The sequence below is a fragment of the Saimiri boliviensis genome, chromosome 3 (assembly GCF_048565385.1).
Source record: "Saimiri boliviensis isolate mSaiBol1 chromosome 3, mSaiBol1.pri, whole genome shotgun sequence".
Classification (NCBI taxonomy): domain Eukaryota; kingdom Metazoa; phylum Chordata; class Mammalia; order Primates; family Cebidae; genus Saimiri; species Saimiri boliviensis.
This window is the reverse complement of record NC_133451.1, coordinates 146,722,020-146,748,850: the sequence shown is the minus strand read 5'-3', so window position 1 is coordinate 146,748,850 and position 26,831 is coordinate 146,722,020. Positions and strand designations below refer to the sequence as shown.

The 26,831-nt window shown below is 38.3% G+C and overlaps 1 protein-coding gene across 9 annotated transcripts in view; it reads right to left on the bottom strand.

Moving 5' to 3' along the window:
• Window positions 1–26,831, bottom strand: part of INPP4B (inositol polyphosphate-4-phosphatase type II B) — an 871,737-nt gene that overhangs the window by 472,627 nt on the left and 372,279 nt on the right. The window contains exon 1 of one of the 9 annotated variants that reach the window (XM_074396872.1): window positions 5,725–5,849. The exons of the other annotated variants lie outside the window; for them this stretch is intronic. The gene's annotated coding sequence lies outside the window, so the exon portion shown is untranslated. Of the gene's footprint in view, window positions 1–5,724; window positions 5,850–26,831 lie in introns of those variants that run through there. 9 annotated transcript variants of the gene reach the window in all.

Here is a 26,831-nt window from a genome sequence, read left to right as displayed (position 1 = left end):
ATTTTTTGAGCCAGGTAGACCCAGAGTTGCTTTGAAGGTAAGTGTTAAGAAAAAAATAAATAAATAAACATGTTTCGTAATAAGAGAAATCATGCAACTAATCACTTAGTTCCAACTAGAGAAAATACAAAACACCTACTGATTACTAAACACAAAAGAGAAAATAATGTAGAAATGTCATAAGTTTGCTATACCAAACTTTCATTCAGGTAGATTTTACAAGACACTTTGGTCTAAATATTTGTGGTTCTTAGGTGTCTAAGATAGTAGTTTTATTTTAATGCTTACACAAAATCATAATTTATCTTTAAATTTTTTTTTCAAATCTACCCAATGCTAAGCATTGTGCTCTGTTGTACAGAGTAGATGGCCGTGCCCTGTCCTTATTAACAGAACAGACTGCAGATCTCTTCTGGATGTTTTAGCTGGCATTACTTCTGCAAAGGCTATCAGTTTACCTTGCAAATAAAATATGAACATACAGCGGCCAACATAGTCTCATATAGTCCATAGTGTCCAAACAAGCCATTGCATATTTTTTTAAATACAGTAATCCATACAGAAGAAGGGCAAACACTTTATATAGCAATAAAGAAATATTTCAAATATAAACTGGATAACTGTGTAAGTCCAAAGGACAAAAGTTTATGATGCAGAAAGATCAACTGTCTTATGTGAGCCTGAGTCTTTCAGACATTGTTTTTTGTTCCCATTATGGAGTCATTCATTACTTGTCAGCTCCCATCATGTAGCAAGAACCAATATTTACTAAAACCCACTGAAGTGTATAGTCACCTTAAATACACATCCCACAGAGTTAATGCAAACAAGATCTTATTTAACATTTATCATTACCTTCAAGATAAATGACCAAATGGGATATTTTCATTAATTAGGACATAAAAGTTTTTTTAGTAGAAAATTCAAAATTCTAAGTTAAACAGCTTTTGGGTGTTAAACTGAATTGAACATTATTATTTAGAATTAAAATGCAGAACATTCCAAAAAAACTGAGGTGACCTCATATTGTACCTCCACTTTATTCTATATAGGCCAGTGCCTTCTTTGGTTCCTGTATCCATTTCTTTTGTGGCTCTTGATACGGGGTTTGGATGTTTGTCTACTCCAAATCTCATGTTGAAATACGATTCCCAACATTGGAGGTGAAGCCTGGTGGGAGGTGAAGCCTGGTGGGAGGTGACTAGATCCTGGGGAGGATCCCTCATGAATGGCTTAACAACATCCCCTTGGTGATAAGTGAGTTCTTGCTCCAAGTTCACATATCTGGTTGTTTAAAAGTGTGACACCTCCTCCCACCTTGCTCCCTCTCTCACCATGTATGTACCTGCTTCTCCTTTGCCTTCCACCATAATTGGAAGCTTTCTGAGGCCTCACCAGGATCAAATCCTGGCACCACACTTCCTATGGGACCTACAGAACTGTGAGCCAATTACATCTCTTTTATTTATAAATTACCTAGCCTCAGCTATTCCTTGATAGTGATGCAAAAGCAAACTAAGACAGAAAATTGATACTAAGGAATGGGGTGTTGCTATAAAGATAGCAAAAATATGGAAGCAGCTTTGGAAGTAGATAATGAGCAGAGGCTGGGGAAGGATTTGGAAGGCTCAGAAGAAGCAGGAAGATGAGGAAAAGTTTGGAACTTCTTAGAGATTGGTTACATGGTTGTGATGAAAATGCTGACAGAGATACAGACAGAGATGTCTAGGCTGAAGAGATCTCAGATGAACATGGGATATTTATTGGAAACCAGAATAAAGGTCACCCTTCTTAGTCCCCAGCAAAGAACTTGGTTGCATCTATATCCTAGGAATCTGTGGAAACTTGAACTTAAGACTGATGACTTAGGGTGTCTGGCAGAAGAAATTTCTAAGCAGCAACACATTCGATATGTGACATTGCTGTTTCTAATAACCTAGATCAGATAAAAGAGCAAAGAAATGACTTAAAGTTAGAACTTCCAATAAAAATGGAAGCAGAGTATAAAAGTTTGAAAACTTTGCACCCCGGCCATGAGGCAGAGAAAAAAAAAATCATTTTCAGGAAAGGAATTCAAGCAGGCTCTAGAACAACTACAGCTAGAGAGACTGGCATGACTAAAAGCAAGCCAAGTGCAAATATTGAATACAATGAAAAAAAGGCCTTAAAGGCCTTTTAGAAGTCTTCGAGGAAGCCCCTGCCATCATAGGCCCAGAGGCCTAGGACAAAACAACAGTTTCAGGGTCCAGGCTCAGGACCCCGTTGCTTTCCATATCCTGGCCACTCCATCTCCAGCCTTGGCTCAATGTGGCTTCAGGTACAGGTGTAGCTCAGGCCTCCACTTTGAAGATCACAAGCTGCTATAAGCCTTGGTTGCTTCTAAAGGATGTTAAGTCTGCAGGTGCACAGAATGCAAGAGTGAAGGAGGCTTGGTCACTCCCAGCTAGATTTAGAGGATATATAGGAAAGCTTGGTTGCCCAAGCAGAAGCCTGCCACCAGTGCAAAGCCCCAAAAGAGAAACTCTACTAGGGCAATGCTGAGGGGAAATATGGGATTAGAGACCCACAAAGAGTCCCACCAGGGCACTGCCTAGTAGAGCTGTGGAAAGGGGGTCACTGACCTCCAGACCTGAGAATGGTAGAGCCACCAGCAGATTGCAGCTTTAGCATGGAAAAGCTGCAGGCACACAACTCCAGCCTAGAAAAGCAGCCATGTAAACTGTACCCACAGAAGCCACAGAGGGAAGGCTTCCTAAGGCCATGGCAGCCCAGCCCTCACACCAGGTTGTGGAACATGAGGTCAAAGGAGATTGTTTTGAACCTTTAAGATTCAATGACATCCGTGCTGGGTTTCTAACTTGGGTGGGGCCTATTGCCCCAATTTTTGGCCAATTTTTCCCTTTTGGAATAAGATTGTTCACCCAATACCTGTACCACCATTGTATCTTGGGAGTAAATAATTAGTTTTTTGTCTCACAGGCTCATAGATGGAAGGAACTAATCTCCAGATGATACTTTTAGATTTGGGGCTTTTGAGTTAATGCTTGCATGGGTTAAGACTTTGGGGGACTACTGGAAAGGCATGATTTGTATTTTGAAATGTGAGAAAGATGTGAGATGTGGGGGTGCAGGGGCAAAATTATGTGGTTTGGATGTCGTCCCCTTCAAATCTCATGTTGAAATGTGATCCTCAGAGTTAAAGTTGGGCCTGGTTGGAGGTGACTGGATCAGAGAAGAGGATTCCCTCATGAATGGCTTAGCATCATTCTCTTGGTGATAAGTGAATTCTTGCTCAGGCTTCATGCAGTATCTGGTTATTTCAAAGAATGTGGCACCTCCCCTCCCTCTCTTGTTCCCCCTCTCACCATGTGGTGTGCCTTCCACCATGAGTGGAAGCTTTTTGAGACCTCACCAGGGGCAGATTTCCATCACTATGCCTCCTGTAAAGCTTGAAAAACCATGGACTGATTAAACATCTTTTCCTTATAAATTAACCAGCTCCAAGTATTTTTTTACTATGATACAAAAAATATTCACACAGCCCTGGATGAGGTTTTTATAACATCTTTTTTTTTTCGACCCCAGGATCCTGGTGTGATGGGGATATAGCTAAAGTCAGAGCTGACTATTTGTCTTTTCCATCTTAACCCATGAAAGAAAGCTGGGCCTTGTGCTGACCCCAAATAGCCTGAATAACTTCAGGTTAAGGGCCCATGGCAGTGAGAGGTTTGGGATATTACAGCGAAGGCAGAAGCTGAGTGAGACAGAATTTAGAAGAGATCAAGGAGAGATTATGCCATGTAAGTCAGCAAATTGCACAATATGGCTGCTATGATTTGGATGTTAGTTCCTCCAAACCTCATGTCGAAATCTGATCCCCAATAATAGAAATAAGGCCTAATGAGAGGAGCCTTAGTCATGGGGTGGATCAGAGCCTGGAACCTCCCCTCTTGCTCTCTCCTGCTTCCTCTCTTACCATATGAACTCTGCAAACACTGGCTTCCCCCGCCCTTCCACCATGAATAGAAGTAGCCTAAAGCCTTCATCAGATGCAGATGTTGTTTCCATGCTTCTTGCAAAGCCTGCAGAACCATAAGCCAAATAAGCCTCTTTTCTTTACAAATAATCCAGTCTCAGATATTCCTTTAGAGTCATACAAATGAACTAAGACAATGAGTTTTCATGGGTTCTGAGAACCCATACATTTGTTCCCTAATAGGTCCGGCATTGAAATATGTGCCTTAGAAATTATTCACATATAGTTACTAGAATCTGGTTTAATAAACAATTTTCAAGATAAATGTAAAAATTAAAGCTAATTTTCCAACGGCTTTAAAAGTCTTATAGTTGTTGCTCAGTTTCCATCCCTAATTGTAAAGGCAAAATAGAATTAAGCTGACAAGGGCATTCCCAGCATAGCCTTCAGCAGCCTTCAGGTCAACAGAAAAATTACTAAAAAAAAAAAAAAAAATTCTAGTAGAATTAATAAAATAACTCGAACAAAGTTCAAGGATAAAATGTAAATTTGCAGCAATAGCTTTTCTATATAATAGCAAAAAATAGAAAACAAAATTTCCAAATTAATGAATGCAGCTCCCAATCACAGCAATAATAATCCAAAATACTATAGCAATAACAACAAAATCAGTAAAGACATTATGAATAACTCTGTAAGGAAAATTATAAGAAGCTACAAAGAGCAGTAAAGAACTGTAACACATGTGTAAGTGGGAAAATATTTACAGTAAAAATATCAATTCCTGCCAAGTTAATCTACATTTTAGTATAATTCCAATATAAATTCTATTGAAAGTAATTTTAGAACCTCTGAAAATTTTCCAAAGTTCTTTGAAGAAAGTATTCTAGATCATAAAGATTATTCTGAATATGAATATTAATAAAATATTTTGCTCCAATGATAAAATATATTTTGTGACATCACATGTAAAACAGTAAAGAAATGACTGACAAAGTGATGTACAGATTAGAGGAAAAACATGGGTATCCCAGAAACATTCAATTTTATGCATTAGTTCATTCAACAAATATATAATACCTGTCATATGTCAAGCATGTGATGTATGCACATAATGAACCTAAACTCAGTGTAAAGTGAGCACCACAAATTAATAAAAAAGAAATTAATTATTTCATGATTTTGAGACAATTGCTTATCTTTTTGGAAAAAAAAATCAATTATGTTCCATTAGACAGGGATATAAATTCCAGCTATATTACAGAAGTGAATACAAATAAAATACAGAGTAAAAAATAAAGAAAAATTGAATTCATTATTTTTATACTTTTTTGGAGTGGTCCGTTCTACTTCTGAAGCTTATAGGTGCTAGATGAAATTATAAAGAAAATATGTGGCAGTTTGGGCTATGTAAAAAACTCCTCTAGTTAAAAAAAAATAATAATAAGAGCAGATATAAAATTATATGCAACAAAAACAATATACCAAAATCTGTTTTGTACAAATACTAAACAGCAAATGAGAAATGTTTAAAAGATGTTTCACAATGAAGAAATAATTCATGAATGAACATATGAAAAAATGTACAACTTTGGCTGGGCGCAGGAGCTTACGCCCATAATCCCAGCACTTTGGGAGGCTGAGGCGGGCAGATCATGAGGTCAAGAGATCAAGATCATCCTGGCCAACGTGGTGAAAGCACACCTCTACTAAAAATACAAAAATTGGCTGGGTGTGGTAGTGTGCACCTGTAATTCCAGCTACTCAGGAGGCTGAGGCAGGATAATCACTTGAACCCGGGAGGCAGAGGTTGCGATGAACGGAGATGGTGGCACTGCACTCCAGCCTGGAGACAGAGTGAGACTCCATTTCAAAAAAAAAAAAGTTCAGTTTCATTATTACTCAATGAAATAACCATTATACACAATGACCAACACTATTTCATCTAACAAATTGGCAAAGAAGAAAAAGAAGTTCATACTTGATGCTATTTTGAGATTGCTTTGAATGCTACTTTCCTACATTTCCAAGAGTATTTTCTAAGAACTCTAAAAGTGTTCCTACCCTGTCCCAGAAAACCTAGGAAACATTCTCACCATATGTGGTTAGTACAAGATGCTCATTTCAGGCACATCCTATTTTAACACCACTATACAATAACACTGTTTTGGCAAATTACTGTCAAATATTTATCATGGCATTACAGGTACCACAGCTAGCATGTGGGAGGCATGCGATAAATATGTTGAATATTGATTGATAAATTAATTGGCTTGTTTCTTCATCATCAAAATAAAAGTATGATATTGGCTTCTGAAAAATTTATTTTCATATTCTTTAATCTAGTAATTCTAATTTTGGGTTTCCATTCTAGAGAATTCTAAATATAGAAAAAAGTTATATACACAAATTACCACAATATGACTAAAGTGGGAAAGAAATAGAAACATTTTAAGTATTAAACAATAGAGAAATCTTTGAACAAATTACATTAACTAATTTGATGGAATATTAGATCATTATTAAAAAGATGTTCATGAATAGTTTAAAATGGCTTATATCAAAATGTTAAATATAAAAAGCAGTTTTTAAAGTTGTATATCTTATTTATGACATGGTTTGTGTAGCAAATAAGGCTCCACATAAAATCTCATTTTACAATTCTTTTTTTTTTTTTGGAGACGGAGACTTGCTCTCGGTTCACTGCAACCTCCGTCTCCTGGGTTCAAGCAATTCTCCGGCCTCAGCCTCCTGAGCAGCTGGGACTACAGGCACGTGCCACCACACCCAGCCAATTTTTTTTTTCTTTTTTTTCTTTTTTTTTTTTTTTTAAGTAGAGAAGGGGTTTCACCATATGGTCAGGCTGGTCTCAAACTCCTGATCTTGTAATCCTCCCACCTTGGCCTCCCAAAGTGCTAGGAATACAGGCATGAGCCACTGTGCCTGGCCCATCTTACTATTCTTTAACTTTATCTCCATGGAGAAGTTACATAACTTTAAGCCTGCTTTTTTCATCTATAAAATGGGAAAATAATAATATTGGCTCTTGCCAAATGCTATTGTTTTTAATTAATGATCAAAATAGATAATTCAAACAATGTTAGCTGTACCTATCACACAGTAAGTATTCATGTTTCTACAGTTATAGCTTTTTTTAAAAGTATTAAATGAAAACAAAACCTAGCGTACCAGAAAGTCTAAATGCTAATACGTCAATGTGTTGGCAGTAGTTATTTTTGTGCAGTGGATTTGGCTGTCCAAAACATTTGGGACATCTCTCCTACGTCAAGGAAACATCCCACCTTACAAGTTCACACATCACCAAAACATGCTAGAAATCCACTTATTTGTCTTCTTTACACACAGAGAACAAATAAATGGCCTAGGCTTTTCTGATACCATTGTCCGAGACTTCAGCTCAGAAAAAGAATCCATCTGGCAGCCCCTTCTGAGAGCTGACACATTTGCCAGCTCTCAGAGACAGTGGGGGCAGAGGTTTTGCCCTGAGGCCCAGCATCAGCAGTGTGGGCAGAGATACCTGTGCTACCAGCAATCACAGTGAGATTGCTTTGGAGTAGGGCTCATGTGTATTTGGCCGGCGTTGGAGTTCTTGAGCACCGGCTCTCCAAGCCTGCGCCTGTTCTTCAGGATTTTCATGGATCCTAGGCACTTTTGCCTTCACCAGCCCCTTCCTCCACAGTATACGCACACATGCACATGTACATGTTATATAATTATAATTTATGACTGCATTGCGATGAAGATAAATATATTAATATCATCTATTAAAAATGTTTTAACCTATATATTTTTTTTTTCAAATTTTCAAAGCATTGTGGGCTTTAGCAGTATGTCTATTGGGTAACTACACCCTTCTTAATGTTTTCAAAGGAATTCCTTTTCCCTTTAAATTGGCTGGAGTATATTCTCGGCAACTAAGGAAACGACCATACAGATGGCAAAACTACAGTGAAATTTTCACTTTGTTGAACATGCCTAGGAATTTTTAAATTATTTGGAAAAGTATGTCTTACTTTTAAAGGGAAAATAATACATTTATGAAGAAAAAAGAAAAGCTGAACAATTAATTTATCATCAGTAGCTTATAGCATCAAATGAAAAAAGCATGTATATCTCAAAATCTCAAGCTACAAAGGTACTGTAAACATCATTGCGGGGGAAAAAAGTCACTGTGTCCAACCTCCCAGCTGCCATTTCAGTTACCTTTACCCCATACCTGACCAAGTTGTCTTTGTCAGTGATACTGAGTCCAGTAAGTCACTATCTCTGGAAGAAAATCAGACATTCTGTCTCTTGATTATATGACTGTTAAAAGTTCTCTTTAATATTAAATAATACATTTCTGAAATATGTTTTTCCTGAATGTGTCTCGAATATCTGAATATTCTTTGTGTTCCCATTTTAGATCCCCAATACCAGTGCCTCAGAATTATTGCACAACTCCCCAAGTCAAGAGTCTCTTGTATCTATTGCACAAGCTTTCTCCTTTGATTCTGTATCAGTCTGTGATTTCCCTAGGCCATCTGTTGCTCCAAAGCAGAGATGTGAATTGCTAAATCAGAGGCAACTCTGTCTCTTCAGATCACAAACTCATCATTTCTTTGACTTTCATCAGAAGAATACAAAGTTGCGTAAGGTCATAGTTTAAAAAGAAATGTGGAATCCAATACAAAATGAAGACATTTGTATTTTGAAAAGAAAAATTTTTCTACTTTATAAATTTCTCTTGAACTACCCAAAATGAAATATTAAAACCTACACAAAACTAGAATTTTCAGTCTTCATACTGCTACTAAATCCTATTACCTATAAAATCAATGTCCCTCTGATAATTTAAATAATAAGGGCAGTCTAGACCCTCAGCATTTGATGACTTGATTTCTAATAAAGATTAGATCCCTTAGGTCATCAGCTACATGACTAAGTAAAATTAATATAACTGTTGATCAATGTCATCTCACTTGTAGTTGAGATTTCCTTTTTGGGGAAAAGTCCAAAATGGCAGGCTAGAAGCAGCTTATGCGTGCTGCTCTCACAGACAGGAAATGAAAGGCTAGTGAACACTGACTGCAAGCTGATTATCTGAGCGAACGTATCAGACTCCACCAAGGCCGCAGGGGGACACACAGAGAGCAGAGAGGAGCAAAGCTGGACACAACCTGTCTGGGCTTAGCGTGGAGCCAGGAGAACCTCTCCAAAATGGAAAAGGATGAGTGAATAAGAGCTCCCTTTGGGGATACACACCATCTACAGGGACAAATGCAAGACTGGGAATGACAGAATCCCCGTGGCCCACTCCACAAACCCCCATCGTGCTTCTAGACTGAGGCAGATGTTTTATAGGGGCAACTCTCAAAGTGCAAGGGGAACTCTAAAAGGCTTGAGCCCCAGAGCACACCATCTCAGGCACAATAGCCCCAGTAGATATTGCAGCTGTGGTACCTGAGAGCAGTTAAGATCGGTTCCCCAGCTCACTGGACAAGGTTCTGTGTTAGGTTCTAGCCCAGTGGTCTCACTTCTGCTTTAACTTGGCTGGCAGCCACAACCTCCTGTTGTCCTTAGAAGTAACCCAGACAGCAGGGCAGGTGACCACATGCCCCCCACTGACGGCCAGATAGGAAACAGCTGCTGGAACTTCCAGCCCAGTAGACCCACTTCCATGTGAACTCAGCTGGAAAGCGCAGCTTCCTGTTATCCTGGGAAGCACCCAGATGACAAGTCAGGTGACCCCACCCACACCTGCCACTGATAGCCAGGTGGGCAATGCTTGCTAGTTTCTGGCCTAGTGGTCCCGCCTCTGTGGGTACTCAGCCATAAGGCATAGCCTCCTGTTGTCCCAGGAAACATCTGGCCTGCAGGGCAAGTAATTCCGCCCACCCTCACCACTAGTAGCCAGGTGGTCAATACTTGCTAGAGCTTCCACTTCCAACTGAACTGTCAGTGGACACAGCCTCCTGTTGTTTTGGGAAACATCTGGGTAGCTGGGCAGGTGACCCTATCCATTCTCACTCTGGATAGCCAGGCTAGTCATGCATACCGGAGCTTCAATCCAGTGATCTCTCTTCTGTCTGAACTCACCCAGTGGGTGCAGCTTCCTGTTGTCCCAGTAGACATCCAGACAGCAGGATTAGTGACCTGCCTTCGCCTCCAACTGCTTGTTAGTAGGTTGGCATTGCCTGCTAGAGCTCAGAGCCCAGTGATCCTTCTGCTGCCTGAGCTCAGAAGGCAGGCACAGCCTCCTGTTGTCCTGGGAAACCCCTGTGGAGCAGGGTAGGCGACCACAGGGTAGGTGACCACAGGGTGAGTGGCCCCACCCACCCCCTCTGCTGGTAGCCAGGCAAGCAACACCAACTAGAGTTTTTAGCCTATCAGTCCCATTTCTATCTGAACCCAGCCAGAGGGCACAGCCTCTTGTTGTCCAGGAAAACACCTGGACAGCAGGGCAGGGTACCCCACTGACCCCTCCTGCTGGTAGCCAGGCAGGCAATGCCTGCTAGAGCTTCCAACCCAGAATCCCTCTTCTATGTAAACTCAGACAGAGAGCACAGCCTCCCGTTATTTGGGGAAACATCCAGATGGTTGAATGAGTGACTCAACTACCGCTACCTGTCTTAGCCAGGCAAGCCACAACTGCTAGAAGTTCTGGCCCAGTGGTTCTACTTTTGCCTAAATTTGCCAAAGACCACAGCCTCCTATTGCCCAGAAACCACCTTGATGGTAGGGTGAGAAACTCCACCCATCCCCATCTCTCATAGCCAGATAGGCCACACCTGTTAGAGCTTCTAGACCAGCAGTTTTGCTTCTGTCTGCACTCTGTGGGCAGGTGCAACCCTGTGATCTCCCAGGAAGTACCACAGAAGCAGATTAAAGCTGACCCAGCAAAGATATGGCCTGTCTGCCAACTGTGGCCCCTGCCTGAGAGAGCCCCATGGATTAGAACACTTAAGAAATGTGGGCATAGAAGGCCGGGCGCGGTGGCTCAAGCCTGTAATCCCAGCACTTTGGGAGGCCGAGGTGGGTGGATCACAAGGTCGAGAGATCGAGACCAACCTGGTCAACATGGTGAAACCTCGTCTCTACTAAAAATACAAAAAATTAGCTGGGCATGGTGGTGCGTGCCTATAATCCCAGCTACTGAGGAAGCTGAGGCAGGAGAATTGCCTGAACCCAGGAGGCGGAGGTTGCGGTGAGCCAAGATCGCACCATTGTACTCCAGCCTGGGCAACAAGATCGAAACTCTGTCTCAAAAAAAAAAAAAAAAAAAAGGAAAACAAACAAACAAAAAAGAAATGTGGGCATAGAGATAGTAATTGGAGAGGCATCGCCAAGACCCAGGAGCAGTAACAGAATCAAAACCAGTCAACTGAACCCATCTTATACCACAAGCAAATTTGCAAGAGCATCACAGAAGATAAGAGCAAAAAAAATCTAAAGGACAGCAACTTCAAGGACTGAAGGAACATCGGCTCACACAGATGAGAGAAAAAAAAAAAAAAAAAAAAAAAACAGTGCAAGAATCTGGCAACTCAAAAAGCCAGAGAGTCTTCTTACTGCTAAACAACCACACTACTTACCCAGAAATGTTTCTTACCTAGGGTGAAATGTCTGAAATGTCAGAAATAGAGTTCAGAATATGGATTGGAATGAAGATTATTGACATTCAAAAGAAAGATAAAACCCAATTCAATGAATCTAAGAAATATAAGATAATGGTACAGAAACTATAAGATAAAATGGCTATTTTAAGAAAGAACCAAACTGAGCTGATAGAAGTAAAATATTCACTTCAAGAATTTTATAGTACAATTCCAAGTATTAATAGCAAATCAACCAAAAAAGTAAAGAATCTCAGAGCTCAAAGACAAGTTCTCTAAAATAATTCAGACAAAAAACAAATAAAATAGAGAAGAATGAATGAAACCTCTGAGAAATATGAGATTACATAAAGAGATCAAATCTATGACTCATTGGTATCTCTGAAAGAGAGAGGCACAAAGCAAGCAACTTGGAAAACATTTGAGGATATCATCCACAAAAATGTACTCAACCTCACTAGAAAGGCAAACCTGTAAATCCAGGAAATGTAGAGATTGCTGTAAAATACTACAACAGAAGACTATCCCCAAGACATAATTATCAGACTCTTCAATATTGAAATGAAAGAAAAAAATATTAAAGGCAGTTAGAGAGAAGGGACAGACCACCTACAAAGAGAACTTCATTACGCTAACAGCAGACCTTTGAGCAGAAACCTATAAGCCAGAACAGACTGGAGGCCAATAGTCAGCATTAATAAAGAAATTCCAACTAATAATTTCATATGTAACCAAACTAAGCTTCATAAGCAAAGAAGAAATAACTTTTCAGACAAGTATATGCTAAAAGAATTTATTACCACCAGACCTGCCTTACACGAGGTTCTTTAGACAGAGTTTCACTCTTGTTACCCAGGCTGGAATGCAATGGCACGATCTTAGCCCACCACAACTTCTGCCTCCTGGGTTCAGGCAATTCTCCTGTCTCAACCTCCTGAGTAGCTGGGATTACAGGCACACACCACCATGCCCAGCTAATGTTTTGTATTTTTAGTAGAGACAGGGTTTCACCATGTGGACCAGGACAGTCTCGATCTCTTGACCTCGTGATCCACCCACCTCGGCCTCCCAAAGTGCTGGGATTACAGGATTGAGCCACCGCACCCGGCCTACACGAGGTTCTTAAGAGAATGCTAAATCTAGAAAGGAAAGACTGTTACCAGCCAGCACAAACACACACGTAAGTACATAAACCATTGACACTATAAATGAACCACACAATCAAGTCTGCATAATAACTAGCTAACAACACAAGGACAGGATCAAACCTTAAATGTAAATAGACTGAATGTCCCAATTAAAAAGCGCAGAATGGCTAGCTGGATAAAAAGAAACAAGACCCAACTTGTGTGCTGTCTACAATAGAGCTATCTCACATGCAATGACACCCACAGGCTCAAAGAAAAGGGCTGGAGAATAACCTTCCAAGCTGACAGAAAAAAAAAAAACCGGGGTTGCTATTCTAATTTCAGAAAAAGCAGACATTAAACAGTGATCAAAAATGGCAAATAAGGGCATCACAAAATGATAAAGGGTTAAATTCAACAAAAAGACCTAACTCTCCTATGTATACACACCCAAAACAAGAACACTCAGATTCATGAAGCAAGTTCTCAGATACCTAAGAAGAATCTTAAATAACCACACAGTAATAGTGAAAGACTTCAACACCCCACTGACTGACAGTTTCAGAGTGATTATCAAGGCTGGAAACTAACACAGATATTCAGGATCTGAACTTGACATTTGACTAAATGTGGCTAATATCATCTATAATACTCTCAATCCCAAAACATTCTTCTCATCTGAACATGGCATATACTCTAAAACCGACCACACACTTGGAATAAAACAATCCCCAGCAAATTCAAAAATGGTGAAATCATACCAAACACACTATTGTACCCACTGCACAATAAAAATAGAAAAAAAATATTAAGAGAATTGCTCAAAACCATACAGTTACATGGAAATTAAACAACATGCTCTTGAGTGACCTTTTGGTAACCAATGAAATGAGAGTGGAAACCTTAAATTCTTTGAAACCAATAAGAATAAAAGTACAATCTACCAGAATCTCTGGGACACAGCTGAAGCAGTGTTAAGAGGGAATTTTATAGTGCTAAATGTTCTCATCAAAAAGTTAGATTTCAAATTAAAAACCTATCACCAAACCCAGAGGAACTAGAGAAACAATAGCAAACCAACCCCAACACTGGCAGAAGAGAAAAAATAAGCAAAATTAGAGCTGATCTGAAGGAAACTGAGATGAAAAAGAAAAATCAACAAATCCAGAAGTTGGATTTTTTTGAAAAATAAGAATGAAAGACCACTAACTAGACTAATAAAGGGGAAAAAAAAAGAGAGAGAGAGAGAGAAGATCCAAATAAAGATAATAAGAAACAACAAAGGTGACATTACCACTGACCTCATAGAAATACAAGAAACTCTCAGAGAATACTATGAAAAACTCTATACACCCAAACGTAAAAATCTAGAAGAAATTGCTAAATTCCTGGAAACATACAATGTCCAAGACTGAACCAGGAAGAAATCGAATCTCTGATTCGACCAATAACAAGTTCTGAAATTGAATCAGTAATACAAATCCTAACAAACATAAAAAGCCCAAGACCAGAAGGATTCACAGACAAATTCTATGAGATACATAAAGAAGAGCTGATACAATTTGTACTGAAGCTACTCCAAAATATTGAGGAGAAAGGTCTTCTCCCTAGCTTATTCTATGAGGCCAGTATTATCCTGTTATCAAGACCTGGCAGAGTAACAACAGAAAAAAAGAAAACTTCAGGCCAATATCTTTGATGAACATAGATGCAAAAATCTTTAACAAAATCCTAGAAACTGAGTTCAGGAGCACATTTAAAAGCTAATCTACTGTGATCAAGTAGGTTTTATCCATAGGATGCCAGGATGGTTTAACATATAGATATCAATAAATTTGATTAATCACAAAAACAGAACTAAAAACAAAAACCACAAGATTATCACAATAGATTCAGAAAATACTTTCAATAAAATTCAGCATCTCTTTGCCTTTACAACTCTCGACAAACTAGGCAATGAAGAAATATACCTAAAAATAATAAAAGCCATTTATGACAAACTCATAGCCAACATCATATTGAATGGACAAAAGGAATATTTCCCCTGAGAAATGGAACAAGAAGCATGCCCACTCTCATCATGTTTGTTCAACATAATATGGGAAGCTCTAGCCAGAGCAATAAGTAAGAAAAGGGAACAAAAGGCATCTCCAAATAGGAAGAGAAAAAGTCAAACTAGCTGCTTGCAGGCTTTATAATTCTATACCTAAAAAACTTCAGTGTCTGCCCCAAAGCTCTGAGATCTGATAGATAACCTTAGCAACATTTTGGGATACAAAATCAATGCTCAAAAATCAGTAGAATGGGCCAGGCACAGTGGGTGCCTATAATCCCAGCACATTGGGAGGTCAAGGTGTGCAGACTGCTTGAGTTCATGAATTCAAGACCAGCCTGGGGAACATGGTGAAACCCCATTTCTACTAAAAATGCAAATATAAGTCAGGTATGGTGGTGCACACCTGTAGTCTTAGCTACTCAGGAGGCTGAGGTGGGAGGATCACTTGAGCAGAGAGGTGGAGGTTGCAGTGAGCTTCAATAGCACCACTGCACTCTAGCTTGGGCAATAAAACCAGATATTTCCTCAAAAAAAAAAAAAAGTTACTTAAAAAAATCAGTAGAATTTCTGTACACTAATAATGTTCAAGCTGAGAGCCAAATCAAAAATGCAGTCTCATTTACAGAAGCCCAAAAAATCAACAAAAATACCTAGGAATACATCTAACCAAAAAGGTGAAATATCTCTGCAAGGAGAACTAGAAAACACTATTTGAACAAGTCAGAGATGACACAGACAAACGGAAAAACATTCCATGCTTATGGATTGGAAGAATAAACATTGTTAAAATGGCCATAGTTCTCAAAGCAATTTACAAATTCAGTGCTATCCCTGTCAAACTACCAATGACATTCCTCACAGAATTAGAAAAATCTAGTTTAAAATTCATATGGAACCAAAAAAGAGCTTGAATAACCAAGGCAATCCTAAGCAACAAGAATAAAGCTAGAAGCATTACCTTACCCTACTTCAAACTATATTACTAGTATACAGTAACCAAAATATCATGATTTAGTACAAAAACAGTTACATAGAACAATGAAAAAGAACATAGAGCCCAGAAATAAAGCTGTACACCTACAACCATCTGATCATTGACAACATCAACAAAAACAAGTCATGGGGAAAAGACCCCCTATTCAATTAGTGGTGCTGTGGTAACTGGCTAGCCATATGTAAAAGATTGAAGCTGGATCTCTTCCTTACACTGTAGGCAAAAAATCAATTCAAGATGGATTAAAGACTTATATTTAAAACCTAAAACTATAAAAACCCTGGAGGATAATCTAGAAAATACCATTCTAGACACAGGTCCTGGCAAGATTTTCATGATGAAGACAACAAAAGGAATTGCAACAAAAACAAAAATTGGCAAATGAGACCCAATTAAACCAAAAAGCTTCTGTGCAGAAAAGAAACTATTAAGAGAGTCAACAGACAACCTAAAGAAGGGGAGAAAATATTTGGAAACTATATGTCTGATAAAGGTCAATATCCAGCATCTATAAGGAACTTAAAGGCACAAGCAAGGAACAATCTCATTAAAAAGTGGACAAAGGAGACAAACAGACACTTTTCAAAAGAAGCCATACATGTGGCCAACAAACATGAAAAAAAAAAATACTCTGCATCATTAATCATAACAGAAATGCACTTTGGGAGGCCACGGCAGGCAGATCATGAGGTCAGGAGATTGAGACCATCCTGGCTAACATGGTGAAACCCCATCTCTACTAAAAATACAAAAAAAAAAAAAAAAAAAAAAAAAAAAGCTAGGCATGGTGGCATGCACCTGGAGTCCCAGCTACTCAGGAGGCTGAGGCAGGAGAATTGCTTGAACTCGGGAGGTGGAGGCTGTAGTGAGCCAAGGTCACACGGATGCACTCCAGCCTGGGTGACTGAGTGAGACTCTGTTTCGAAAAAAAAAAAAAAAAGAGAGAAATGCAAATTAAAGCCACAATGAGACACCATCTCACATCAGGCAGAACCACTATTATTAAAATGTCAAAAATTAACACACTGGTGAGTTAGTAGAGAAAAGGGAACACTTACACACTGTTGGTGGGAATGTAAATTAGTTCTACCATTGTAGAAAGTAGTGGGGTGATTTCTCAAAGAACCTGAAACAGAAGTAACAATTGACCCAGTAATCCCATTATTTGGTATATACCCAAAGAAATTGACACACGCATATGAATGTTCATCTCAGCCCTATTCACAATAGCAAAGTCATGGAATCAACGTAAATGCCCATCAACAGTAGACTGGACAAAGAAAATGTGGTATATATACTCATTGAATACTATACAGCCACATAAAAGAATGAGGTTCGGTCCTCAGCAGCAACACTAATGGAGCTAAAAGTCATAATCCTAAGTGAACTAACGCAGAACAGAAAACCAAATAGCACATATTCTTATCTTTAAGTGGAAGCTGAACACTGGGTACATGTGGACACAAAGAAGGAAACAACAGTTACTGTGGTCTATTTGAGAATGGGGGTGGGAGGAGGGAGAGGCCTGATAGACTCCCTATCAGGTACTATGCTTATTATCTGGCTGATGGTATAATCTATACACCAAATCCCCTTGGAATGTAATTTATATAACACTGCATATGTACCCCTGAACCTAAAATAAAAGTTAAGAAAGAGTATTTCCTTTTTAACTAATGTACAGGGAAAGTATTAATTGCAGTTGAAATCAAAATAGACTATCATTAGTTATCCTTCTGGCTGCCACTCCAGATAGTCATTTTTTCTGCTCTTGAAAAGCAGCAGATCCACATATTCCATGCTAGCCAACAAGAGTTGCCCCCACCTTACAAAATACAGAAAGATCGCAGACATCAATGAGTGCAAAACCTATCTGTACATTAACTGGAAATCCTTTCTCCTAATTGAGTTGTTCAAAATATTTTTTGAGTTTTTATATGTTATGATAAATTCTAGTTTTAGTTATAACTAACCATAAAATCTCAGTCACTTAAGTTTATGTTATTAATTCATAGACCTAATTTTTGCCTGACAGAGGCAGGAAGGTGGGGAGGGTACTTTCTGCTTATTAAGTCTTTCAGAATCCCAGTCTGAGAGAGACCCCATCACATTGCAGACAGGTCACTCAGTCACCCTGAATAGGGACATCTAGTCAAGAGACTAGGAATGAGGGAGAACGAGTACTTTGCAGGCCATGTCTGTAAGTGTCTCATTTTTTGACTGGGTGCAAGGTGGGCCGAGAAGTCAATTACACAACTTGGAAAGAGACAAAGATCTCTGCTGGCCATCTGGCCATCTCCATCATAGTCCACTGTATGAGGCTCAATGGCTCCAAGGCACATAGCATGCATTTGTCCATACAAATTCTAGATATCTAAATAATGAAGTAGGTAAAGTGAATGAACTGATGATAAATAAGATCTTTAGTAAAACTGGCATCTAAAATAACTGAAGACAAGAGGCTAATCAGAAGAGTGTGTTGATTATAAAGAGCAAGCAGCTCAGGGAGACTAGAAAATAGGGATCCAAGAGGAAAGTAGTTTTGGATGAGAAGTAGCAGAAATATCTTTGGGACAAAAGTCATATAGAAAAGGGAATGTCTAAGGTGTTACTTTCATAGTCACATAATAAAAGGTGAAAATGCTCATCAGAAATGCATTCAGGACATTTTAAAATCTGCCCCTTTCTAACCCTTACCATTTCTCCACATGCATTTTATCTTGTTTTGTGGCCTCTTTGGATTTCCTCTGTCTGGAGACACATTTCAACAGATCACTACCTGCTGAAACTTTATCAACCCAACAAAGGCTCCTTACATATGCCAGGAAGGATGTTCTTCCTCTTTGGAATTCTGATATGTTTTAAGACCTGATGAATTTTCACATGGTTATTTGTATATTGTTATACAAATCTAGTTTTGTTTTTTTGTTTTTTTGTTTTTTTGTTTTTTTGTTTTTTTGTTTTTTTTTTTTTTTTTTAGAGCCTGGATAGTACTCTGTTGCCCGGGCTGTGGTACCATCACAGCTCATAGCATCCTCAAACTCCTAGGCTGAAGTGAACCTCCAGCCTTAGCCTCATGGGTAGCTAAGACTACAGGCTTATGCACCGTGCCCAGATGAAATCTACTTTCTTTGACTTCTCACATTATTATATATTCTCACATATGGTAAAAAAAAAAAATATTCATTGAGTAAAAAAGTAAAACAGATGTATATGTTAAAGTAATGGTTTCTAAACTTTTTTTTTTTTTTTTTTTAATACTAGAATTACCTGGGGACTACAGATCCTCAGTCAATACAATTGGAATATGCGGCATTTCTAAAAAGCTCCCAGATAATTTGATTTCATGATTTTTGGGAAAACAAAGTGACTAATCCTGTTGTATCTGAGGTTAAATTACATTTCAGACAGAACTATGAGGTCAGTGGTTTTAGTCATGTACACATAAACTGATAGGCATATGGTAGGATTGTAATCTATTTCTTAGAAGAAGTAGTTGAAACTTCTCAAGAAGAGAGCATGTATTCCGTTTTGTGCAGTCTAGTACATAGAAAGTGGTAAAAAAGATGACCATGGGTGAACTACAAAGTAGTAATCATCATAGTAACATCACCTTTAGCGTTCTGATGAGGGTGAGAAAACAAAAGAAATAGTTAAATATTAGAGAAAAAGACATGGCAGCAATATGTGGGTATTGAGAATCATTTTAAATTAAAATTGAAAAAGTCAACAGCTTACAAGAAAGTGAACAAAATCCCTTATTACAATCCCAGGAAAAATATACTTTGAGGATAAAAACTATAGGCACAACTAATAAAGGGGGGAGAAGATATCATTGTCAGGAACAAAGTACATTTTTTGTTTGTTTAAAGTGCAACTAGCTTTTTTAACTTAAATATATTATAGCTTTGAAATTTTGCTCTTTGATGTAGCTTCTTGCACAAGCAGTAAATGCTACCAATCAAATGCCCTAAGCAGTTGCCTCTTAAAAATCATCTTTCCAATCACAGAAAGTCAGGCAGAGTAATGCTAACAGGGAAGCCCTCAAAATAGCCTGCATGTCAAGTATTATCTAATACCAATGCTTCCTCCAAAAACAACTTGTAAGATTACATTTCAAGGAATGTCAAAGCAAATAAAAACACATGTATTTCCAAAATACCGAAAGAAAAAGCCAGCTAGAGACTCATGATAATGATTGCTCAAAGACAATAGTTCGGTCTTAGGATTTTAAAAAAAGATAAAGACCAAATCTGAGTGGCTGTTCGTTTTCAAAGAAAGGATTATGGTGGGTGCAGGGGCTCACACCTGTAATCTCAGCACTTTGGGAAGCGGAGGCGGGTGGATCACGAGGTCAGGAGTTTAAGACCAGCCTGACCAACATGGTGAAACCCCGTCTCTACTAAAAATACAAAAATTAGCCAGGTATAGTGGTGCATGCCTGCAATGCCAGCTGCTCAGGAGGCTGAGGCAGGAGAATCGGTTGAACCCAGGAGGCAGAGGTTGCAGTGAGTTGAGATTGTGCCACTGCACTCCAGTCTGGGTGACAGAGTGAGAATCCGTCTCAAAAAAGAAGGAATGATTTCAGGGGATAACATAAATTGTCCCCTACAATCATAGTTTAGCAGTACAGAATAAAATAATTATATAAAAATCTAACCATAGAAGTATGTTCAGGTTGTATGACTAACACTCTTTCATGATTATCCTTGCTTTAGTTGTTTCCTCATTAGAAAGGTTGGCTGAGGCCCCAGACATTAAGTCCAAAAGAAGAGGGTCAAGAGTGAGGACAGATCAGATTGGTTTCTCCTCAGGGACACTGACCTGGGAAGACCGTATGTGCTCTTACAAGTTTATAATGTGAGCAAACAGAAAGCCATGCCTTGAAAAACCAGATAGTTCTATAAAAGATATTTTAGAACCTGGACTTAAGTTTGAGGAGTAAAGGCACAATGAATAACGTCACAAACTCAGAATGTTACTGGGTTAGTTTCAAGCCTCCATAATTGTGGATGGGAAGGCTGGGATTGCAGTTCCCTGAAGCAATGCTGTGCTGCAGTGGCTGATTCAGCCTGTGAGAGCCACATCTCTTCCAGATCTGTACCACTGCATACAAGGGCTATATTCAAGACATTATTAGAATTAAGACTCCAGAAAAGAACCATTTTTGAGAGGACATACTGTAGGAAAGCAAAGGAGGATAATGATGAAGACCATCTAGGCCTAGATTAGATGTTGTCCTAATGAAAAAAAAAAAATACCTTCAAGATAATATTCTCCAATTCAGGAGGTGAAGATAAATTCAGTTTATATAAATATCACATGCTTTTGGTAGATCCAGAAATGGGTGAATTTTATGTCTATCACTACAGTGTCACCTATAATAAAAAATTCAGAAGAATATGCTAGAAAAACAGATTCTTGGGCCAAATGTTTTTAAAAAGGTACTCAGATGTAGCAAATGCTACCTGTGCCACATGACGCACAGAAAAAAAGGAGGCAATTTAAGAAGTAGATTAAACTGTTTAATCTTCTACTAAACCTACCACTTAACCTGTAAGAGAAGAGCCCGAGGAATGAACACTAGAGGCTGATCTTTCTCCTTTAGAAAAGAATGAGGTAGAAGAAAATATTTCCAATACCCCTGAAGACACAAAAGTTATTTAAGGCCTGAAAAGGGTGAAAAGGGAGACCAGAAAAAAAATCAGGTAGAACATAGGGTCCTCATTATACTGTTACAAATCCCTGCATGTACTAAACCACCTGACTCTCTCCATGCTTCTGAGTGGTGTCCCTCTAATTTGACTACACAGACTGAGAAACTGAGGGAAGGAACATTTAGAAGTTTATTTATTTATTTTTGCTTTATCTTTGGATATAATTTCTCCTTTGTTAGGAATTTCATATTTTTAAAAATTATTTATTGAGTTTGTATTATTGAAGCATATCTCTCATGTGCTATAGTTGTATTAATTCTCTTGAAACATATTGGCATCTGGCTTGGTATAATTTGGGATAAGAAATAAAGTAAATGGGTTTTGGCATAAGGTGCAGAAAGATCCCGGAGCTCACTTTTTCAGTGCCCTCTAGAGTAGAGCCATCCAATAGATGGTTCTCTGAAGGTGCAAATATGTTCCAATCTGTGCTGTTCTAGTATTAACTAGCTATTGAGAACTGGCTATTTCGCACTGAAACGTACCTAGTGTGAAAAAGGAACTATACTTCTATGTAATCTGAGTTTAAACAAACATAAGCGGCTGGTGGCTATTTTATTGGACAATGCAGCCAAAGAATTAAAAACCATACTCTCCACCAGATATACAAAGAAGCAATGCTATTCTCAACATCATGAATAGAGAGCAGGACTTCCTGGGAACCAACTGTCTCTTTCCCATAAGGGCCACATGTAACTCTGGGGAGCCATAGGGTTTGAATGCCATGTCTAAATGTATTAAGGAAAGGAAGAAAGCATGGCTGGGGTGGGGTCTTCCATGCTTAGGAATCTTATTGGTAATAGAACTCCACCAGAGAACACTCTTGCCTTTCTCTTCCCTCCTTACTCATTTGGGCATCTCTGTATTACTCTCAAGAAACTACCTTCCTTTATTGCTTCTTATGTATGGTAAGCACATAACAGTGGACTCTGCTCCACGCAGGAAGCCTGTCTGACTGGCCAGATAAGTTAATTCTAAATATTAGAAAGCATCAAGTATATCGTATTATCCAATCAAGCTTTTATCCTTAATAATGCTGTTATGCAGAACTTCATTTGCCTAATCAGTTGCTTCCAAAACATGAAGGGAACATAAAAACAAAATGTATTGGGGGAGAGGAAAGGGTGACTGGATAAAGAAACAAACAAACAAACAAACAAAATTTATTAATCACCATCCCTCATCAGAACTTCAACACTACTTCTGATTATTTAACAACTTCAAAGTAAAATGCTAAATTTGTATTTGTGGTGGACTCTCTTTTCTCTAAGAGATTAGTACTTTTAAGCATATAATACAAGGTCTGTATGTATCCGTTTCTATTATGGCAGCCATGAACCAGAGGAGTAACTCATATGCCAGTGCTTTGTGCTGAGATTAAAGCCTTTTCTGACCTTTTTGACTTGGTTTGATTCGCTACAATTTGCTTCCACAGCATCTACTACTTCTCCTTTGTGGCACAGCATATATTTATTTGTGTGATTCATTAATGAAGAATTTACAATTCCCATTGGATTATAAATTCTATAAGGAGAAGAGACCATGTGCATTTTAAAATAGTTTTATTTCCAGAGTTAGAAATAATGACTGGCATATATAAGATTATCTATAAATACATAATGCAATATTTCATTTAATGACATAAAAATTGTCTTTAATATGGACAAAGATTATAATACAAAGTTAGTTTTTGGCAGCTTCTTTATGCATAGTCCTCCAAAATTAAGGGGTCTGCAAAATAATTCTTATTTGGTGGTGTGTAATTGTCCCTAGGGATATAAAAATAAAATGGTCATATAATAGGAACTGATAATGATGACTGGAGTAAGACTATGCTTTTTTTTTTTTTTTTTTTTTTCATTCAGTAGGTCAACACCAAGTTTCTCACAATGGCGTTAGTTAGATAATACAAAGTGCACAATAATGGTGCTAACATCACAGCAGCGGGCTCCATTCACTGAGTGTGATTATGTTCACACATTGTATTGAACATTCTCAAAAATGTAATAGCGGCTACCAGTTTATGTAGCTAAGATCTTTACCACTTTGCCATGATAGCTCCCGCGAACTCTCTGTGAGTGGATATTACTAATGGACTAAAGGGGCAGTGATAGTTGATACTCAGTTTCGAGTTTTCATTTTTGCATCACAGGTTCTCCAGGTCTTAGTCAATTTTGTAAACTTGAAATTGTGTGCTTTATGGACCCATGTAGAGCCTGTGTACATATTTTAGATCAAACTGGGATGCAGGGAGCTAAGATAGGATGAAAGAAATGATTCAATTAGAGGAATCTGGGACGATGCCTTATCTGAAGTGATGAGCAGCAACTGGGATAGATTTATTGAATTCAAAAGCACTCATTGGAGATCATCAGAAATTCTTGCAAAGGGACCTGGATTTCTTGCTATTGTATAGAATGAGTACTCAAAGTTATTGTTATTTGGATATTAAAGGAAAACATGATACTGAAAAGAAGATATATCCATAGAATCCAGGGCTCTGAACTAATTATAAAGAGGTGATCTCTATCACCAACTTTCCCAGATTGGGATTCTGAGACTGCTGTGTGAGGACACGGATGCTGGTAATAAAGAATTATAAGGACTATTAGTGACTGTTATGCATCATGAGAGGATTAATGCCAAAATATCAAAAAACTTTTCCTGTCCTAGGATATCATGTTCACTTCTTATAACTCTAAGAAGAAAATTTACAATTAAAGAAGATGCAGAAAGTAACACCTGCAACAGGCGAATGAAATGTGAAAGCAGCCAGATTAAAATGGTATGACTTTGCTAACTTAGAAACAAAAGCTGTAGAAGAGCATCAATATAAAAATGAGTAACTTGAAAATCAATAGGACTTACTGATTAATACAGATTTGCTTAGCAAATCTCAAAGTATCAGGGCAAGGGAATATGAAAAATTATGATTAGTATTTTATTAATACCAATTAAGAATATTCTGAAAAAATATATATGATAAAAATGTGTGAAGTTTATAAAATTAGGTAAAGTTATTAAAGGAAAGCTTCTATATAGCCTATCTTTACAGTTGAAAGCCACAACCTTCAGCAACCATCCTGTAAGGCTTCCGCTGGCAATTGAACACTAGAATTAGAATGGCCTTGATAGATCATCAGTTTATCAAAATATTCCAGAATATTTTGAAAAAAGCAATTTAAACAATAGCTGATATATAATTTTCTGAAACAGAACATTTTTGCTTGTTTTATTTTTTTTACTTTCCAGTACAGGGGTACCTATGCAGAATGTACATATATCACATATATCATGGGAGTTTGTTTTAGAGATTATTTCATCACCCAGGTATTAAGCCTAATGTCCATTACTTATTTTTCCTGATCCTCTCCCTCCTCCCACCCTCCACCCTTTGACAGGTCCCAGTGTGTGTGTTTTCCCTTTGTGTATCCATATTTTCCCATCATTTAGCTCCCACTTAAATTAAGGAAATCCTCAGAAAAAGCTCTCTGTTTAGATGTTATAAAAACAATTGCAAATAGGGGTACTGTTTTTAGTTTTTATAATGCTCTATATTTTAAAAAAGATCTATGTAAGCATGAAGAAACTGAAGTTTTCAGAATTTTAATTTGTCCTTGGGTGCACGACAGAGAAATATCTGACCACTCATCAGAGAATCCTTGTTCTGTCTGGAATTTTAGGAGATTAGTTTGCTTCTTTCTAGAGAATAGAAGTAGCCTCTAAAGAAAACGTGCACCAATAAATTTTTTAACCTGACATTAAGGGAGATACAAAGTTGCTTTGATAGAGGAGACTTTGATCTTAGGCCAGAAAGCTGAGAGAAGAGAACACAGCAATCAGAATCCAGCATAGTCTCAATCTTCATTTAGACCTTTTTAGGAACACCTCTTTGGAGTGAAAATTTTCTCATAAAAAAGGCATACCAATCAACCTTAGGTATTTAGCTTTTAAGCTAAAGTCTTTATCTCTGAGCCACAAAAAGCAATAAATAATGATGCTCATTTCACAAGGGCTCTATTTTCCAAGATCTGAATTTATGTCAACATCACATAGATCGATACTCCTTTGTCAGCTAAGAAGAAAAATAATTCATTTTTCACAACATAGTTTAGATAGTTCAGACTATCTACTTTGATCTTTAGGACAAAATTAGTATGAATAAGGGCAAATATTCTACTTTACAAAAGTAAAAATGTAATCTCTAAGAACTAGAAAATATATAAATAGTTCCCTGTTTTGTAAGATCCATTGCACAAACTGGTTTACTCAAGGGGTCGGTTAGGCTAAGAAATTGGGAATTGAACAAAATGTGATTCTAAGCCTATGCTCTTAATCCGCCATTTAAAAATGTTCTTGTCCCAGGTCTTTGCTATTGTAAACAGTGCTGCAGTGAACATTCGTGTGCATGTGTCCTTATAGTAGAATGATTTATAATCCTTTGGATATATACCCAGTAATGGGATTGCAAGGTCAAATGGGATTTCTATTTTTAGGTCATTGAGGAATCGCCACACGTCTTCCACAATGGTTGAATTAATTTACACTCCAGCAAAGACCTGGAACCAACCCAAATGCCCATCGACAATAGATTGGATAGGGAAAATGTGGTACATACACACCATGGAATATTATGCAGCCATCAAAAATGATGAGTTTGCGTCCTTTGTAGGGACATGGATGAACCTGGAAACCATCATTCTCAGCAAACTGACACAAGAGCAGAAAATCAAACACCACATGTTCTCACTCATAGGCGGGTGTTGAACAATGAGAACACATGGACACAGGGAGGGGAGCACTACACGCTGGGGTCCGTTGGGGGGAAATGGGGGAGGGACGGGGAGGTGGGGAGGTGGGACGAGATAGCATGGTGAGAAATGACAGATACAGGTGAGGGGAAGGAAGGCAGCAAACCACACTGCCATGTGTGTACCTATGCAACAATCTTGCATGTTCTTCACATGTACCCCCAAACATAAATATAATAAAGTTCTTGTCCAATGTAACATGCATTTACTACTAGAATTGGTAATTACAATCGTAAACTAGTGTTCTCATTTTACAGATTGCCTCCCACATCGACCCATTATTAAATAGCACTATGAATAAGGCTACAATTGGCTAGTCACTGAATCCTTTCCCCTTTGCTCCTTCACACACGTAAACAATACTTCCCAGCCTTCTTGCAATTAGGTGACTGAGATCGGCTGACAGAGCAGAGGTAGATGTTACATATGTATATTTGGGGTCTGGCCTAAAACACCCCTCCATACTACCCTCCATGTTCTCCTTCCCTCTCCACTAGCTGAATGAGCAAGATAGCAAGAAGTGCCAATTCATAAGAG